Source organism: Chrysochloris asiatica, unplaced genomic scaffold (assembly GCF_000296735.1).
Source record: "Chrysochloris asiatica unplaced genomic scaffold, ChrAsi1.0 scaffold00064, whole genome shotgun sequence".
Classification (NCBI taxonomy): Eukaryota; Metazoa; Chordata; class Mammalia; order Afrosoricida; family Chrysochloridae; genus Chrysochloris; species Chrysochloris asiatica.
Genome location: NW_006408582.1, coordinates 1,914,087 through 1,921,303, shown reverse-complemented (window position 1 = coordinate 1,921,303; position 7,217 = coordinate 1,914,087).

The window sequence follows — 7,217 nt, the reverse complement described above, 5'->3', positions numbered from 1 at the left end:
CCCTTTGGTTTGTTGGTGATACATGGAGGGGATTATAACCGTGGCAATTAAACAATATACAACAAGATGAATGTAAAACTAATGTTCTCCGATGTAAACTATCACATAATTCACAGTAAAACATTTTGAAAAAAAAGAAAGGAAAATAAACACAGAATCTTGAGTACAAAAGTAGCTGCTAACATGGATATTTATTTAAAATAAGGAAATAAATCAACTAATGACAATTTTCTAACTGACTCATACCACACACACACACAAAACACCACACATACACATATGAGGGGGCTTCAGAAACTTCAGAGAAATATAGAATTAAAAGATAATAGAAAATAGAATTTTTCCCTCAACTTTTTGAAGCCCTTATCTGTAAGGTCAGAGGTTCAAATTTACCAGCCACTCCTTAGAAACCCTATACAGGGTTGCTATGAGTTGGAAATGACTCGACAGCACTTAACAACAACTATATATATATATACACACACAAATAAGGAGCTCTGGTAGCACAGTGGTTACAAATTGGGCTGTTAACCTCAGGGTCAGTAGTTCGAAACTACCAGCTGTTCCGTGGGAGAAAGACGAGGCTTTCTGCTCCCGTAAAGATTTACAGCCTTGGAAACACTGTATAGGGTCCCTATGAGTCGGAACTAACTCCACGGCACACAACAACGACATATATACAAATGGAGTCCTGGTGTAGTGCTGTGGGTTAATGTGCTGGACTACAAGGTCAGTTTGAACTGAAAGGTGGGCAGTTCAAGCTCACCAGCCACTCCTTGGAAATCCTGTACAAGTTCTCTATGAGTCAGAATGAATTTGATGGCACTTAGCAACAACATATATAGGAGCCCTAGTGTGGTACTGTAGGGTAACTAGAGAAAGAAAGTGAGATAGCTTACACAGTGGCTGTAGAGGCTGGCAACTTCCAAACCCATGGATCACATGTCATCTGGGAGACTTTTCTGACTCACATGGTTGCAGGGGCTGATGAACACAAAATTGGCAGGTCAGATGGCAAACTGTTGGCTCACATCTCAAGTTCCAAAGATCAGAGAATGATGGTAGGATGCAGGATAGAGAGAGGGTGAACTTTGCCAGAATAGCTATATCCATATATTGGATGCAGGCTACACCCCCATGAAAATGCCCTTTACAACTGATTGGCTGCTCAGATTAGAGGCAAGCATGGAGCATGCTCACAAAATATCTGCCAAACAACTATAAATCATGACCTAGCCAAGTTGAAACATAATCTTATCCAACACAGTGAGTATGGCCAACTGTGTATGAAAATCATAGAGCAATAAATTGTCTATATAGTGCAGTCACCTATATGGCTTAGACTCCTCTACATGTACCTAAAGTGAGGTAGAAAAGGATGTTAGATTAAAATGTTAAATGAGTCCACACGTCAAAAATTGATCAAAGACCTTTTTCCAGCAATGTGTACAGTATTTTGGTGATTTTGTCTGCATGAGGGCTGAGCAGAGTATAGAGGAGATGGGTGGGGACTGCCTGGAGAGCTGGAGACGACCCACCTCCCTTAGGTGACAAGCATTGGACCAGTAGGCTAGGTATATGCTCACTGTACATGTCACAGACCACCAGGACAGCTTCTCTTTGGAATTTCCCCCAAAGGTAGACCCCATTTGCTTATCTACCCACTAGATAATTCATCTGCCATTCATTTGTCCACTCACATTTTAAACTGATTATATTGGCAGCAGCATTATTAAGGCCTTGAGTGAGAAGAAGTTCAGGGAGCATAAAGGAGGGGAGGGTGAGGAAGGTGATGGAAAAGACAGCAAACAAACCAGAAACCTCTCTTACCTACACTCATAGAGGTGGGAGTGAGTCCTCCTTACACAACAAGCTCAAGCAAGTTAGGAACCACAGTAGAGATCTGGGGATTTCCTTCCCACCCGCCACCTCTCACTTGCAGCCTGTTTTGTGTCCTGGTGTGGCCGCTGTGGGTTAATGCTCTGGACAGCAAAGTCTCTTTGAACTGCAAGGTCGGCAGCTCAAGCTCACCAGCTGCTCCTTGGAACCCCTATACAGGGTCTCTATAGGTCAGAATGGACTGGATGGCTCTTAACAACAACATAACTATTGAGGAGTCCTGGAGTGGTGCTGTGGATTAATGCACTGTGTATTAATGCACTGCAAAGTCGGTTTGAACTGCAAGGTCAGCAGCTCAAGCTCACCAGCTGTTCCTCAAAAACCCTATATGGGGTCACTTTGGGTCAGAACCAACTTGATGGTACTTAACAACATGATAACTGAGGTGGAGAAAAGGAGAAATTCTTATTTTTAAGATTTCAGCTTAAAAATAACTTTATTTTAAAGATTAGTTTTTATTAAATCTTGTTTTAAGATTTCAGTTCAAAATACCTACCATCTTATAAAGTTTCTCCTAATTCATTTATCCATTCATTCAATATGTGTTTATTGTAGTTGTTAAGTGCTGTTGAGTCAGTTCCAACTCATAGCAACCCTTTATAGGGTTTCTGAGGAGTGGCTAGTGTTTTGAATGACTGACCTTATGGTTAGCAGTTCAGTGTTTATCCTACAGCACACCAGAACTCTAAGTGTTTATTATTGTTAAGTGCCATCGAGTCGATTCCTACACATTCCTACCCAATCCTGTATAGGATTTCCAAGGAGCAGCTGGTGAGCTTGAACCACTGACCTTGCAGTTCAAATTACTTTACAGTCTGATGCATTAGCCCACAGCTCCACACCAAGACTCCAAGTGTTTATTGTTGTTGTTATGTGCCATGGAGTCAATTGCGACTCATAGTGGAACCCTGTACATGGTTTCCAAGGCTATAAATCTTATTGGAGCAGAAAACCTCATTTTTCTCCCACGGAACAGCTGGTAGTTTTGAACTACTGACCCTGAAGTTAGCAGCCAGATTCATAACCACTAAACTACCAGAGCACCTACTAAATACCAGACACTATTTTAGGCTCTTGGGAAATGTCAGTGAATAATTTAAATAAAGACTTTTGCCCTTGGGAACTAATATGCTAGCAGGGAAAGGCAGATGATGAACAATAATTATACTACATAAATAGACAGTAACATGGACTATAGACAATAGAACAACTTAGAACAGGGTGGGCAGAGGGCAATTTTAAATAGGGTGGGCTGAGATTATCTCATTAATAAAGTGAGATAATTTTTGAGTAAAGACTTAAAGGTGATCAGTTAGTCTTGAGGTATCTGGGCAGAGCAGGTTCCAGGCAGAGGAACAGCCAGTGCAAAGTCCCCCACACTGGGAACAAGCTGATTAAAGAAGAGCAAGGAGGACAGTGTGGCTGGAGTGCAGGGATCCGGGTGAGGATAGGATGGGGAGAGTTGTAGGAGCGTACATCAGAGAGGAAATAAGGCAGGGAAGCTGGTGATACATCCTTCAGGGCCTTGTAGACCACTATTGTAACATCTTACCCTTTCCCTTGAGGGAATGCACAGACCACACAACTGGAGTGGATCAGTCTTTAAAATCAGCCTCACCTTTTCCAACAGAAGATTTTGAGGTACTTAAGGGCAAACTCCAGTTCTGGGGCTCCTGTGTATCCTTTATGTTGTGTGTGCCGTTGAATTGATTATGACTCAAATTGATCCTACAGGACACAGTCAAACTTCCCCAGAGGGTTTCCCAAGCTGTCATCTTTACTGGAGACAGGGGATCACCAGATCTTTTCTCCCTTGGAGTGACTGGTGGGTCCGAACCAATGCTGAGTTCTTCACTGTTGTGCCACCAGGGTTATTTGTATCCTTCAAAATACTTGAAACTTGACACTGATTCAGAAGAAAGGAAAGAAGACATTTCAACTTGGCTTTACTACACAGAGCTCACTAAGGGTGGTATCACCCCCTCCTCCATCTGTGAAACAGTTAGAACTCTCAGTCCTGGGCAGAGTCCGCTAGCACTTACCATCTGTCTGTGAAATAGACTTTTCCATCAGTGGGCCCAGTGTTTCAAGAGGAACCAGGAAGACTTTGCCATTAGGCATTGATGGTGGCAATATGTTTAACAGTAATGGCTCTTCATGGACATTATCTGTCAGAAGAGGATGATTTGAACTCAAGCACAGAAAGGTGATGGAAGTAGACTTTCCATTCTTTAGATAACTCACTCATTCAATCAGCATTTATGGCGGCTTACTCTGTGCCCCCTGGTCCTGGGGTAGTATAGAAAGGTAAGTCGCCAAGCAGTCACCATGCTTCAGAAGGGCATCCACCTTTATACTGTAGTCAGGAAGGGCTTCCTGGAAGAGGTGACTAGCAACATCTAAATCAGATAAAAAGGATGAGTGGGAGCTGGCTAGGAGAAGTGGCAGGAGAGGGGAAATGTGATCACTATTCCCAGGAAAGGGGGATAATATTTGAAAAGGCATGACATTTATGCAGAACAGAAAACTATTCAGCATGGCTGATGTTAAGCGGACAAGCAGAGTGAACGCACTAGACAAGACCCTAAAGGCAATGGGATGGTGTTTGTGCCTTAGAGACAATGAACAGGTAGGTGGAAGGGAGCGAGACAAGAGGCAAGGGGACAAATGAGGCAGTGATGTCAGTCTAGACCCAGGACAGGGTGTGGTTGTGTGGAAATGATGCTTACTGTCTTTCTCCCAGGTGATGATAGAAGTGGAGGAAAGTAACCTATGAAAGGCAAGGGATCTGGAGTCAGGCAACCCCAGGTTCAAGTCCTGGCTCTTTTGAATGCTGGTTGCATGCCTGTAAGAAGTCACTTACATTTTCTGAGCTTCAGGTACTTCACCTATAAAATGGAAATCATTAGAATCCATGTTGGCCTTAACTGGGCCTGGAATTCCATCATCTGTCATAGGCAAAACTGGACGTCTCTTCATTAGTCCTTCCCTAGGCCTTGTACTTTGGAAAGTCCTGTTCTGATCCTCACCCAGATAAGGTGGTTGTGGGCCCAAGGAACACACCCATGCCAAGCCCACTCCCTTGCTTCTACACCCTGCTCTAACTATCTAGGACTAGGAATGCTTTGCTCAAATTGCTCCAAGTCCACTGTGTAGGCCTCTTTCCTGGTTTGGGGATTTCACTGAAAGTTGGACTTTGAGTGGGAAAAGAGAGAGGTAGGTCATGGGTGGGGTCTAAGACCTGGATCTCCCTGCCTCTCAATGTTTCAGGAGTACAAGATTTTTAAACTGGAACTAGGCCTTGGAAGTTGCTAATAAAAGGTATATTTGCCAAGTTCATTATTTGCTAGCTTGGCTTGTAGGTTTTAACTATTTAGATCCATGGTATGTGGACCTCCATTTCTCTTTGGTCCTCTCAAATGTTAGGGTGGGCCTGATTATAATTCCGGTCCTGCTGGTTTAAGAAGCAAATGATACTAGCTACTGTACACTATAGGAGTTCTGGTAACATAGTGGTTACGAATCAGGCTGTGAACCTTAACATCAGCAGTTCGAAACTTCCAGCTGTTCTGCAGGAGAAAGATGAGGTTTTCTGCTCCTGTAAAGATTTACAGCCTTGGAAACCCTGTGCAGGGTCACTATGAGTTGGAACCGACTCCACAGCACATAACAACAACATAACTATACACTATAAAGCCCTACACAAATACGAACTATTTCTACCCTTATCACTTCCAGCATTGCATGGGGCCATCTCCTGCAGAGTTTGCTCTTTTCTTTTGGGGACACTAGACTCATTATGTAAGCAGATGCCGTGTAATGCATCTCCAGACCCAGGACCAGCATATCTTTGGTGGCACTGGAAGGCACTTCTGTGTTCATGAGCAGCATTTGAAAAAAGCCAGAAACAATGCCACAAATGAGAACACAGCAGCAACCCTGATCTCCAGGGGAGAGTCTTCTAGACATTATTTTAAGCTGTACCTCACCCAAGAGCCCTGGATAGCAATTAGGAGATGGAACTCCCAGTTCACTGAGTAATTAGATCTTTGTCAAACTATTTGTCCCTCATTGGACTGACCATGATGTTCCGTACTCACAGAATAGAATACATCATGCTGACCATTGGGAGGAGGCAGAATCAGAAATTGTAAAGTAGTAGAGTCTGGTAGGTCCTATAAAACTGGACTAAAAGGTCAAGGTTAGTTAAACTGAGAGAAACAGATGCCTGGGGCTTGCCTTGAGGCCGCTGATGAGCATTAGCAAGTGAGACATTCATAAGCAAGACTGCACTCCCATCTGGCGTAGAATCTACTTGTTCTCTGCCCTGCTTTACACTCAGAGTGGGTGGCCCTGGATCTGCAGGCAGGAAGAAGTTGAGGGATTACAGTAGAATTCTGTTTGGAAACAAGCTAAGACAGCATCATTAGCACTGCCATGAGAGGGCATGATGACCTTATTCTACCAGCCAAAAAAACTAGTTGCAGTCAAGTCTATTCTGATTCATGATGTGTCAGCACCAATAGACCCTATGTGCTTCATAGGGTCTTCAGTGACTGGTTTATTGGAAATTGGTCACTAGACCTCCTGAAGTGCCTTGAGATGGACTCTAACCTCTAACTTTTTGCTTAGCAGTCAACTGCTTAACCATTTGCACCACCCAAGAACTCTATTAGCCAATTCCTGATGATATGGAGGCCAGGGGTGGATGGCAGCAATAGAAATTGTAACATACAAGGAGGAAGCAAAACTTAATCATTTCTGAAAAAAAAAAAAAAAAGCCTAGTGGAAGTATGGGCTTTAACATCACCATCAAGACTAGGCTGCAAAAGATAATGGAGTGCTTACCATTCATCATACAGAACATGTGGGGCAACTCAGGGGCAACAGGACTGTGGAACTCCATATTCAACCCCTTCTTAGAAATTCTAATCTGAGGAGACTGGGAATGGAGTCTCCCCTATACTAAACTTGTCTCCTAAAATCAACTCAAACCTACTGCTTCCATAGATGGTAAAGGAACTAGAACACACACATACATACACACACCTCCCATTATGGTCAACAAGCTCAGAAAGAGGTATGCTGTGCAAACGCAGGAATCTTGGTTCCAGCACTAGTTCTACCACATGCTATCAGACTCCTTTGGGCACATAACTTACCCTTTGGGGCCTCTGTTTTCTCATCTATACATTGCAGGTAATAATACCCATCACTAAGGTTGGCGTGGATTCCTGGTGTGGCACTGCAGAATAATTCACTGAACCAAAAAGTCAGCAGTTCAAACATACCAGCCACTTTTCAGAAACCCTTGACTG